The following is a 13229-nucleotide window of genomic DNA, read 5'->3' as shown; positions in this document are numbered from 1 at the left end:
TGTTTGGCTGACACCTCTCCATTGGCTCTGTCATCAGTGTGCCCGGACCTGCCAGAGTCCACTTTTTCCTGGACCCACTAGAGTTCGTCTGTCCCACACCCACTACACTGGTCAAACCTCCCTCCCTTAGGACAGTTATCTTTCTGGCATTCCCCATCTTCAGCACTGCACTGGGCCAACCTGAGTCTAGCCATTGTGTGGTCACAAATAAACAGAAAATGAATTCAACTCAATGCTGGCTACCGTGTTTTACATAAACCTGTATCAGGTGTTTTTAAGATAAAAGTATATGTGATACATTTCTATATTCAAAATTTTATATTTAAAACATTAATCTCAACATGAATTTATGAAGTTAATTTCACTCGTGCCAACTCTGAGCCTCATTAAATGTCTGTAAATACCTACAAGCCACTTTTGTGTTCTTCTATGCCACCTCTGTAGTGCAAATTTATTTTGTCAATACTGATTTTATTTGATCGGTAACTTATTAACTTCTTATTGCGTTGTTTTAATTAGAAATTTTGAAAAAAGCTTATAAAAATACACTTTTGAATTTGATATAAAAGATAACATACTTCGAATAAAGTTAGAAAAGGAGTCCAATATTACTTTGGGAATATTACTTCCAATATTACTAATGGGAAGACAATTTTTTTATTGATCAGAAGGTGCTCCTGAATTTTTTTTTTACTGTGCATGCTCCTAATTTTTTATTTTTTTGATTAGAAGCACAAGTGCTCCTAAAAATAAAAGTAAGCGTAGAGCCCTGTTTAGTGAGTGTGGTGGTGCTTATGAAGGGCTGCTCTGGGATGGGTAAGTATGAAGCTGGGAGGAAAAAAATCACAGTATGCTCACTACAAAAAACTAGACTACTCCACTGCACTACATACAATATATATGTGTGTATGTGTCACAAGTTCTAGCTGGAGTGCCCATGAGCTCCTCTGAAGGGCCCTTGCAGAAGTATAACTCAAGCAGTCTTATGTATTATATACAGTTGAAGTCAAAACTTTACATACACGTTTCAGAATCAGAAAAATTGTATTTTACCAAACTAAGAGGGATCATACAAAGTGTATGTTATTGTTTATTTAGTACTGACCTGAATACGATATTTCAAATAAAAGATGTTTACATATAGTCCACAAGAGAAAATAATAGTTTATAAAAAATTACCCCGTTCAAAAGTTTACATACACTTGATTCTTAATACTGTGTTGTTACCTGTACGTTCCAAAGCTGTGTTTTTTTTTTGTTTAGTGATAGTTTTTCATGAGTCCCTTGTTTGTCCTGAACAGTTAAACTGCCTGCTGTTCTTCAGAAAAATCCTTCAGGTCCCACAAATTCTTTGGTTTTCCAGCAAGGGCTCAACTGGTTCCAGTGGTCTTTCCCGATGGCTGTCTAAGATGGCGACCAAGATGGCGGCGCGAACACATCACGAGGCTCAGCGTCTCACCAGTTTTTGCAATTTTGCAGTATTTTTCCTGCTCATCTCGGGTCTGTTCTCACTGAACAGCTTTGCCTTAACATCATACACCCGACAGGAGCTTTTGGATATCGGTCTGCTCTTTTCCAACAATCTTATAACCAATCATCGACTCATCCCGGAGATCTCCAGAACACCCGAGGCAACGCACTCTGCTCGGCCGGGCGGAAGTGCTCACAGGCGGCGCCGAGATCGTAAACAAAGGCGGGGGAAGCGTGGAGGACTAAGAGCTAAGCTAAAGCTAACACCGCACCGGCTCTCTTTACCCAGCATTTTCCTCGCTAATGTGCGGTCATTGGTGAACAAAATGGATGAGATACGACTTCGCATCACCCATAGTAAGAAACTTTTGGACTGCAATGTCATGGTTTTCACTGAAACATGGCTACATAGCGACATACCAAATAATGCTATTGATCTAACCGGACGCTACACGCTCCGAGCAGATAGAACGGCAGATGACTCCGGCAAGACCAGAGGCGGAGGATTGTGCATTTATGTAAACAAAGCTTGGTGTACGAACTCTGACATTGTTGGAAAACACTGCTCACCCAACCTAGAGTTTCTCATGGTGAAGTGTAGACCTTTCTATCTGCCGCGGGAGTTCACTTCCACCATCATAACTGCAGCCTATATTCCCCCGGATGCTAATGCCAAGCTTGCTATGAACGAACTGCATGCGGCCATTAGTAAACAACAGACTGTACACCCGGAAGCTGCATTTATTGTTGCGGGTGATTTTAATCACTCCAACTTAAAGACAGTGCTCCCCAAATTCCATCAGCATATCTCCTGCCACACTAGAGGAGAAAAAACTTTGGATCATGTTTACACAAACATCGCAGGAGCTTACATCGCGACTCCCCTCCCCCACCTCGGACAGTCTGATCACCTTTCTTTGTTTCTCACCCCCAAGTATTCACCCCTCATCAACCGTGTGAAGCCATCAGTGAAGACCATCAAAGTGTGGCCAATGGGAGCAGAGTCTGTACTTCAGGACAAGTTTCAACACACAGACTGGAGTATGTTTGCTTCTCAGGCTGCCAGTGGCTCTCACACGGACATTGATATCTATACCACCTCTGTACTGGACTACATCAATACCTCCATTGACAGTGTCACAACAGAGAAACAGATCACAACGTACCCTAATCAGAAGCCATGGATGAACAAGGAAGTGCGGCTCTTGCTGAAAGCCCACAACACTGCTTTCAGATCAGATGACGCTCAGGCCTACAGCATATCCAGGGCTAACCTGAAGAGGGGCATCAAGAAGGCCAAGCACTGCTACAAGCTAAAGGTAGAGGAGCATTTTTCCAACTCTGACCCCCGGCGCATGTGGCAGGGCATCCAGGTCATCAGTGACTACAAGCCATGCAACTCCACTCCAACGGTCACAGACGTCTCCTTCCTTAACGAGCTAAATGACTTTTATGCTCGCTTTGACAACAACAACAAGGAGACAGCCACCAAGATCACACTCTCAGGAGACCATCAGACCCTCAAACTCACCTCCACAGATGTCTGCACAGCATTGAGCCGGATCAACGCATACAAGGCTGCTGGCCCTGACGGCATTCCTGGACGTGTGCTCAAGACATGTGCAGAGCAGCTCGCAGGGGTCTTCACAGACATTTTCAACCTGTCACTCACCCAAGCAATGGTGCCAACATGCTTTAAGTCGACATCCATTGTGCCAGTGCCGAAACACTCCTCCCCAACGTGCCTGAATGACTACCGCCCCGTAGCACTCACACCCATTGTTATGAAGTGCTTTGAGCGACTGGTCCTGGCACACCTCAAGAACTGCCTCCCACCCACACTGGACCCACACCAATTTGCCTATAGAAGCAATAGAAGCACTGAGGATGCAGTAGGCACAGTACTGCACTCGGTACTCACACACCTGGAAAACAACAACACATATGCACGGATATTATTTGTTGATTTCAGCTCAGCATTCAACACCGTCATTCCCTCCAAGCTGACCACTAAACTTGGAGACTTGGGTGTTAACACCTCCCTTTGCAGCTGGATTATGGACTTTCTGACCAACAGACCTCAGCATGTTAGGTCAGGCCTCACCTGCTCCACCACCATCACACTCAACACCGGCGTACCACAGGGCTGTGTGCTGAGCCCATTTCTCTACTCCCTCTACACCCATGACTGCAGGCCTGTGCATGGATCCAACTCCATCATCAAGTTTGCTGACGACACCACAGTGATTGGCCTCATCAGAGACAACGATGAGACTGCCTACAGGGAGGAGGTACAGCACCTGGCTGCATGGTGTGCTGACAATAGCCTGCTCCTCAACACCAGCAAGACAAAGGAACTCATTGTGGACTTCAGGAAGAAGAAAAGTGGAACGCATGACCCCATCCACATTAACGGGATGGTTGTTGAACGTGTCTCCAGCTTCAAGTTCCTGGGAACCTACATCTCGGAGGACCTGACCTGGACCACCAACACATCCAGCCTAGTCAAGAAGGCTCACCAACGCCTCTTCTTCCTTAGGACACTGAAGAAGAACCACCTGTCTCCAATCATCCAGCGGAACTTCTACCGGTGTGCAATTGAAAGCATCCTGACCAACTGCATCACAGTCTGGTATGGGAACTGCTCAGCTGCTGACCGCAAGGCACTACAGAGGGTGGTGAAAACCGCCCAACGCATCACAGGGACACCACTCCCTGCCATTGAGGACGTCCAGAGAAAACGCTGTTTACGTCGAGCTCGCGGCATTCTTAAGGACTCCTCTCACCCTGACCATAGACTGTTTAACTTACTGCCATCTGGGAGGCGCTTCAGGAGCCTCCGAACAAGGACAAGCAGACTCAGGAACAGCTTTTTCCCTACAGCTGTTTCCCTACTAAACTCTGCCCAATGATACCCCCCTCACACACCACTACAAACTCTTCACCCCTCCCCATCATTAAAAAAAAAAAAAAAACAACCAATCTACACTGAGTACTATGTACTGTAAATTTTTATTTCTATGCACTTTCAATGTTCATTGCACTAGTGTTTATATATCTTAATTTATAGCTTATTCATATCCATTTGTAATTATTTTCATAGTTTTTGCTCATAGTGTACATACATTTACTGCACAACCCATCTGTATAGTATGTTCATATCACCCATCTGTATATCATACTGATAGTATTTAAAAACTTGTAAATTATGTCCATAGTACTACTGCCTTATCTGTATATTTCTGTACATATGTAACATATTGTAGGCACTGTATATCCTGTACCTCTGCTTATTGCACTTCTGGTTAGATGCTAACTGCATTTCGTTGCCCTGTACCTTACATGTGCAATGACAATAAAGTTGAATCTAATCTAATCTAATCTAAGTGGCGGGGTCCTCACTGGGTGTCCGGCCTCCACCGACGATCAGGGCCACATACATCATCTCCCGGCGCCGATCCACCATCTGATCCGGACACGGACTGAGAAACAGAATAGAAACAGACAAATATTAGCATAGATGCCATTCTTCTTATGATGTAATGAGTACATCATGTGTTATGGGGAGTGATCCCGGTTCCGGTTGATCTAATTAATGCAGCCTAACAATCCTTTAACGGATTTGAATAATAGAAGTGTATTAGTGTGTTATGTGTAAGCCAGGTGTGTCTGCCTCCCGAACAGTATTAGGTAGATTGTTCCAGACTTTGGGTGCTAAATAGGAAAAGGATCTGCCGCCCGCAGTCGATTTTGATATTCTAGGTATTATCAAATGGCCAGAGTTTTGAGAACGCAGCAGACGTGGAGGACTATAATGTGATAAGAGCTCGCTCAAGTACTGAGGAGCTAAGCCATTCAGGGCTTTATAAGTACTTAACAAGATTTTAAAATCTATAAGATGTTTGATAGGGAGCCAATGCAGTGTTGACAGAACCGGGCTAATATGGTCATACTTCCTGGTTCAAGTAAGGACTCTAGCTGCTGAATTTTGGACCAACTATAATTTGTTGATCAAGCGTGCAGAACACCCACCCAATAAAGCATTACAATAGTCTAACCTTGAGGTCATAAACGCACAAATTAGTATTTCTGCATTTGACGTTGAGAGCATAGGTCGCAATTTAGATATGTTTTTGAGATGGAAAAACGCAGTTTTACAGATGCTAGAAACATGGCTTTCAAGTGAAAGATTGCTATCAAACAGTACTAGGTTCCTAACTGATGAGGAAGAATTGACAGAGCAGCCGTCAAGTATTAGATAGTTTTCTAGGCTATTACATATGGGGTTTTTAGGTCTGATAATTAACACCTCTGTTTTTTTCAGAATTTAGCAGTAAGAAGACAACCGGAACAAGGTACTCATGAACAACTATCACTGAACAAAAAAACACAGGTTTTGCTCTTTCAGGTAACAACACAGTATTAAGAATAAAGTGTATGTAAACTTTTGAACGGGGTAATTTTTATAAATTCAACTATTATTTTCTTTTGTGGACTATATGTAAACATGTTTTATGTGAAATATCTTATACACCCCTCACATTTTTGTAAATATTTTATTATATCTTTTCATGTGACAACACTGAAGAAATGACACTTTGCTACAATGTAAAGTAGTGAGTGTACAGCTTGTATAACAGTGTAAATTTGCTGTCCCCTCAAAATAACTCAACACACAGCCATTAATGTCTAAACCACTGGCCACAAAAGTGACTACACCCCTAAGTGAAAATGTCTAAATTGGGCCCAAAGTGTCAATATTTTGTGTGGCCACCATTATTTTCCAGCACTGCCTTAACCCTCTGGGACATGGAGTTCACCAGAGCTTCACAGGTTGCCACTGGAGTCCTCTTTCACACTTCCATGATGACATCACAGAGCTGGTGGATGTTAGAGACCTTGCGCTCCTTCACCTTCCGTTTGAGGATGCTCAATAGTGTTTGGGTCTGGAGACATGCTTGGCCAGTCCATCACCTTTACTCTCAGCTTCTTTAGCAAGGCAGTGGTCATCTTGGAGGTGTGTTTGGGGTCGTTATCATGTTGGAATACTGCACTGCGGCCCAGTCTCTGCTTCAGTATGTCACAGTACATGTTGGCATTCATGGTTCCCTCAATGAACTGTAGCTCCCCAGTGCTGGCAGCACTCATGCAGCCCCAGACCATGACACTCCCACCACCATGCTTGACTGTAGGCAAGACACACTTGTCTTAGTACTCCTCACCTGGTTGCCGCCACACACACTTGACACCATCTGAACCAAATAAGTTTATCTTGGTCTCATCAGACCACAGGACATGGTTCCAGTAATTCCGGGCTTTATTGTGCATCAGATAAAACAACATGGTGGCGCGCACAGACGCAGCGGCTTCTCTCACGTCTACCTGCCTTTAAGCGCGCATACAGTCGTGAGTTTCTGCTCGATGTCGGCAGAATCACATTTTTAGAGTTAAACTCAGCGCACGCCGAAGAGCTGCGGGACCTCGGTCTGCTCCAAAAGCCCACTCCATCACCGACCCCCACTACTGCATCTCTCCCACAGCGGAGGCGCTATAAGCGGCGTGAGAGGAAGCAGAAGAGGGGTAAGCGCGGAAGTATCCGAGCTAGGCTAGCGGCCAACCCACACAAGCCAGCTATCCCCACCATCGTACTGGCGAACGTACGCTCTTTGGACAATAAACTGGACTACATCCGACTACTTCGCTCGACTCAGAGGACTGTAAAAGACTCTTGTGTTTACGGAAACATGGCTTAACAACAGCGTACCGGACTGCGCCATACATCTCGACCAGCTAACATGCTATCGAGCTGACAGAGCTCTCGTCGAGGGAGCTAGGATCCGCGGGGGCGGGCTTTGTGTTTACATCAATGATGCATGGTGCCGCGACGCTGTTGTGGTCTGCAAACACTGCTCACCCTTGGTGGAATTTATGATTATTAAGTGCCGGCTGTTCTATCTACCGAGGGAATATACAGCTATACTGCTCGTCGCTGTATACATCCATCCCAGCTCCAACAACAACAACAGGAGTGAGGCACTAAATGATCTGTACCAGCACACCAGTGAGCAGCAGACAGCCCACCCAGATGCTTTTCTTATCTTGGCTGGGGATTTCAACCACGCAGATTTAAAGAGTGTATTCCCAAAAATACATCAACACATAGACTTTCCAACAAGGGGAAAAAATACCCTGGACTTTGTTTACACCACCCAGAGAGGAGCTTACAAGGCCCTCCCCCACCTCGGAGCCTCAGACCACATCACTGTCATGCTAATGCCTGCATACAGACTGCTCGTTAAAGCCATCAAACCAATTCACAAACAGATACAAGTGTGGCCGGAAGGGTCGTCAGAGGCACTTCAAGACTGTTTTGACACCACTGACTGGAATATGTTTAAACAGGCTGCCACATACAACAACACTACAGACCTCCAAGAGTACTCAGAGACTGCCATCCCCCTGCTGAACGAGCTGAATGCCTTCTTTGCTCGCTTTGAGGCACAAAACAGCACCACTGCACAGAAGACTCCACCTCCTCCTGGCGACCAGGTGATGACGCTGTCCCCGGACAGTGTGAGGAGATCCTTCAGCAGTATCAATGCACGCAAAGCTCTGGGTCCTGACAACATTCCTGGGCATGTACTGAGAGACTGTGCAGTGGAACTCACTGATGTCTTCACAGACATCTTCAACATCTCATTAAATCAGGCCGTTGTCCCCACATGCTTCAACGCTACCACCATCATTCCAGTCCCGAAGAAGTCATCTCCATCCTGCTTCAATGACTACCGTCCAATAGCACTCACTCCTATTCTCATGAAGTGCTTCGAACGGCTAGTCATGCAGCACATCAAGTCTGCCCCCCCCCCCTCCCTGGACCCCTTCCAGTTTGCATATAGGTTCAACCGCTCGACTGATGATGCCATCGCCACTGCCCTCCACCCAGCCCTCACACATCTGGACAAAAAATACACATATGTCAGGATGCTGTTCATAGCATTCAACACAATCATCCCTCAACAGCTCACTCACAAACTGGTCCAGCTGGGGCTCAACACCTCTCTGTGTAACTGGCTGTTGGACTTCCTGACCGGGAGACCTCAGGCAGTACGGGTCGGCATTAACACATCCAGCACCATCACACTGAACACTGGGGCCCCCCAAGGATGTGTGCTGAGCCCCCTCCTCTTCACTCTGCTGACCCACGAATGCACACCGTCACACAACTCCAACCTCTTCATTAAGTTTGCGGATGACACGACTGTGGTTGGTCTCATTAGCAACAGAGACGAGACAAACTACAGGAGCGAGGTGAGCCGCCTGGCCGGGTGGTGCAGTGACAACAATCTCTCTCTGAATGTGGAGAAGACGAAGGAGATTGTTGTTGACTTCAGGAGAGTACACACTCAGCATGCCCCTCTGACCATAAACGGTGCGACTGTGGAGAGAGTGAGCAGCACCAAGTTCCTGGGTGTGCACATCACAGAGGACCTCTCCTGGACTAACAACACTGTAGTACTGGCCAAGAAAGCACAGCAGCGTCTCTACTTCCTCCGCAAATTGAGAAGAGTCAGAGCCCCGACCCCCATCATGTGCACTTTCTACAGAGGCACCATCGAGAGCATCCTGACTAGCTGCATCACTGTGTTGTATGGCGCTTGCAACGCATCCTGCCGCAAGTCACTTCAACGCATAGTGAGAGCAGCTGAGAAGATCGTTGGTGTCTCTCTCCCCTCCCTCCAGGACATTTACAGCACCTGCCTCACCCGCAAAGCCCTCCGCATTGCAGGCGATCCCACCCTCCCGACACACAGCTTCTTCAGTCTGCTGCCATCAGGGAGGAGACTGCGGAGTCTCCAGGCGAGGACCAGCAGACTGAAGGACAGCTTCATACATCAGGCTGTCAGGAAGCTGACCTCCCTCCCGTCCTTGCCCCCCTCCCCTCTTTTACCCCATGCAACACTGAACACTGATACTGCGACCCCCCCCACCCCCTTAAAAACTGTGACCAGCACCTGTCACTTGTGCAGCATTGGACTGATCACTACCTCATCCAGCATTGACTGCAAACTACCTCTTCGGATAGTCTGATAAAAGACTGTTCTCTTGTCACTTTAACAGACTGATAAGCTCTTCTTGCACTACACATATATCTGCACAGTTTTGTTTTATTTAACTGGTTTGCACTCTTATCTATTCTGCCACCACTTTATTTATGACATGAAAGTGTGATGCAAACAATGACTTACGGAGCCTTTCTTGGAATATGCATCTCTGAGGGAAGAGAACAGCATCACTATGCCAAGAGCATTCTGTTTTCTGATTGCTGTAGTAGGTAGTTGCCTAAGGGGAGATTTCAAACTAGTTATCTTAATTTGCACAATGGCCATGCAGTTATTTGGTTTAAAAAAATAAATACCCATGTGTATCAATCATGTGAGCCAGCAGTATGTTAATCATTTGTCTTATTGTGGCATCTGTAAGGGTTTCTGTTTCTTGATACTCCTGTGGTACTGCTTCACCACCAACCATCTAATAAAAAATAAATAAAAACATGAGCATGGTGATTCACAAATTTCTACAGACCCGGAGGGGGGAAAAAAGAGTTGCCCCAGAAATTAAATTGTGTCATGTTTACTCACCCTTATTTCATTCCAAACCCATAAGACATTTGTTCATCTTCAGAGATATTAAGATATTTTTTATATTCATTAAGATATTTTTTAATGAAATTTGACAGTTCTCTTACACTCCACTAACAGTCCACACAACCACCACTTTAGAGACCCAGAAAAGGTAGTGAATATGTCATTAAAATAAATGATGTGACTACAGTGGTTCCATCAAAATTTTTATGAAGCGACATCAGTGCTTTGTTTGTGCAAAATATAACTCTCCAACCCATATTCACAAGAACACCTTGACATGTGTGTTGTGTTGCCATGAGAGTTGTTGCAAGAATGCTTTTGGAGATCAATAGTTTGTAAATAAAGTGTTAAATGATGGTAAAATTTGTTTTTTTTAAGCAAACAAAAGCACTTGTGAACAAAACTTTTACAGGTGTGGAATGACATAAGTGAGTAATTAATGACAGAATTTTCATTTATGGGTGAACAAACTCGGAGACTCATAAAAAGCTTTGTTCTAACCCGTTTAGGAGACAGTGCAGATGTCTCCTCAGTTATTTGTCTCTTGCTAGGGACTACAGTCGGTGCACTTGAACTGTTGCTTGAGTCAGACGTCTCAGATATGGAAGACAAGGAGTCCGAAAATTCTAAAGAATCAGAAAGAATTAAAATATTACAAATATTGTGATGACCAGCACAAGCATCAGAAATATGAAATGGCTATTTTTAAATTTTGAGTGCTTGACAATACTTTCAAATTTAATAAAACTCAAACTTCTGTGAAAACAGTCAACACCACACTGCCTTACCCAAATTATGTAATCGCTTTGAGCTTTTATAAAGTTATATATAGCTTCAGTAGCTAGCTAGTTAATCACGTCAACAAATAATACCGCTGTTTAGTCCCAATATTAAAGAAGGCTTTGTAAAGAACATTCGTTTTATCATTCTAATTAAATCGTGGCCACGCTGCAACAAATAGGTGTGTAAATTATATTTATGTGCATGTGTGTGTGTGTGTGTGTGTGTGTGTGTGTGTGTGTGTGTGTGCGTGCATCAGTGCATATGTATATAAAATGATATATCCATGTTTATTTACATACATATGCATAGAGAGAGAGAGATGAGACCGCGGCCCCAATGTAAGTTGACAAGTTTTAACGTTAGCCACATTGTACTTCGTTCATGTCCACATTTTAATATATTATTATATTTGTCCGCATGTTCTGTGCAGTGCTCCGTACTACGTAATATTACTCCGTACATGCTGATATTGATTTTGCATATCATAAATCATAAATGTTTAAGTAAGCATGATATAATTTTACTTACTGTTCGAACCCATACGAGGATAATGGTGGCGGTTTCTCCAGCGACGAAAGGAAATGCGTGGGCAGAGTATAATTACATCTCTTTGGAGTTGTTTTAACACTGATAATCAAACTCTGTCAAATAACTCCAACACCGGACACCATTTTACTCCGAAAGTGTTAAAATTACCCTTTGGGTGTTCAATTTTCAAAAATTTCAACACTTCAATTTTTGCTGTGTACCCATGCTGGTGGCGATTGATAGTAGTGGCCTAATGGATAGAGAGTTGGACTTGTAACCCGAAGGTTGTGGGTTCGATTCTCAGGTCCGGCAGGGATTGTAGGTGGGGGGAGTGAATAACCAACACTCTCTCCACCCTCAATACCACGACTGAGGTGAGACCATTGAGCAAGGCACCGAACCCCCAACTGCTCCCCGGGCGCCGCATCAATGGCTGCCCACTGCTCCGGGTGTATGTTCACTACTGTGTGTACACTTGGATGGGTTAAATGCAGAGCACAAATTCCGAGTATGGGTCACCACACACTTGGCCTCCACTTAGTGTACCTGAAAACCCCATCGTCAGTTACAATGTCATTGAGTAGATAATTGGCAGTTGGGAGAAACAGAGGCCACAGTCCAATAACACCCAGTACATGAAACTGTGCACAGAGGAGAAAAATCAAGATGTGATCAGCGCTACAGTGCAGGGTGTTATTTTACTTTTCAAGGATGCTCTGTGGACAAGCGAAATTGACTTAAAGCCTTCCACCTGGTGGAAGATGAAATCTCACTGCCCACTAATCTGTGTTTTACGCAGGAACAGATTAAACAATACAATACCAGAAACATCTCAGTTTTGTTTTGTTCATGTCACTAGTGACCAAAACAGCTTAGTTACCAACAGTATTCAAAATACCTTCTTTTATGTTGTGCAAAAGAAAGTAAGTCATTCCGGTTTGAAACAACATGAGGGTGAGTAAATGATGACAGAATGTATGTATGTATGTATGTATTTTTGGTGAACTATCCCTTTAATGTTTTTTTATTTATTTATGTATTTATTTATTTATGTTTTATATATAAATTAAATTATACTCTGAAGAAGAAACTAAAACTACCAGCAGATGGCGGTAAATGTATTTATGAGTCGATTCGTTCAAACAGCTGATTCATTCAGGAATTCAGAAAACGGCTCTCTCTATGAATGGGCTAACGTTACTGAAACATTGGTTCACATGATTCGTTCAAAACGCGTATTTATTCAGAAACTAAACATTGCTGTGTTGCTCGGTGCACAACAATTCTGGTGTGGCTTTATAGGTAATATGTTTGTTGACAAAATTGAACAAAAAGCACAATATTGTGTTTAAATTTTGCAAAATATTAACTTTTTATATACTGAACTGTTGCACATAATCACATTTGCACTCGTGTTCTTTGTGACAAAAACAGCAAACGTGTGATATTGCTCTCGCTGCTGGTGTGATATTGCTTTTCATGTGATATAAATATGAGACAACATCTCATAAAGGGGCATTTTTTTGCCCCAATATCTTGATTTTTTTATGGCATAACTGCATTTATGGAGTTGTTGTCCTGCATCGTATTTGTCAACAGTCAACTGTATGAAATATAAGATGATGTACAGGTTTGGGTACAGATCCAGTGCGTTAAATGCATTCAAATATTTTAATCGCATTATTTCTTCATAACTAATTAATTGAGTTAACACGTTAAACTGACAGCTCTAGTATGAATACATACTTATAGTGATGGACCATTTCACGTTTCGCACAGGCCTATGAAACAAGAAATAAG

This window comes from Barbus barbus, assembly GCF_936440315.1.
Source record: "Barbus barbus genome assembly, chromosome: 12".
Lineage (NCBI taxonomy): Eukaryota > Metazoa > Chordata > Actinopteri > Cypriniformes > Cyprinidae > Barbus > Barbus barbus.
Note: the sequence above shows the minus strand (reverse complement) of the source record.